We start from the raw sequence: 678 nt of genomic DNA, 5'->3' as shown, positions 1-678 counted from the left end.
ATCCTTGTCTGGTTCCTGTTCTTATCATCCCTGTTCAGGATGATATTGGCAGTGGGTTTATCATACATGGCTTTAATTATGTTGAGATACAATCTGTCTATACCTAACTTATAGAGGGTCTTTGTCATGAATGAGTGTTGAATTTTATCAAATGCTTTTTCAGCATCTATAGAGATGATCATATTGTCCTTGTGTTTGATTTTATTAATATGGTGAATCACACTTATTGATTTGCATATGTTGAACCAACCTTGCATCCCTGGGATGGATCCCACTTGATCGTGGTGAATAATTTTATGTATGTGTTGCTGTATTCTGTTTGCTAGTATTTTATTGAGGATTTTTGCATCTATATTCATCAAGGATATCGGCCTGTAGTTTTCTTTTTTGGTTATATCTTTACCTGGTTTTGGTATCAGGATGATGTTTGCTTCATAGAAAGAGTTTGGGAGATTTGTGTCTGATTCAATCTTTTGGAATAGTTTGTAAAGAATGGGAGTCAATTCCTCTTTGAATGTTTGGTAAAATTCTGCTGTGAATCCATCTGGGCCCGGGCTTTTCTTTGTTGGAAGCTTTCTGATAACAGCTTCAATCTCCTTTATTTTTATTCGTCTGTTCAGATTTTCTACATCTTCATGGTTCTGTTTTGGGAGCTTGTGTGTGTATTTATCCATTTCC

This window comes from Galeopterus variegatus, unplaced genomic scaffold (assembly GCF_000696425.1).
Source record: "Galeopterus variegatus unplaced genomic scaffold, G_variegatus-3.0.2 Scaffold9582, whole genome shotgun sequence".
In the NCBI taxonomy this organism is placed as follows: Eukaryota; Metazoa; Chordata; class Mammalia; order Dermoptera; family Cynocephalidae; genus Galeopterus; species Galeopterus variegatus.
The sequence above is the reverse complement of the archived record's forward strand: the minus strand, read 5'-3'. Positions refer to the sequence as shown.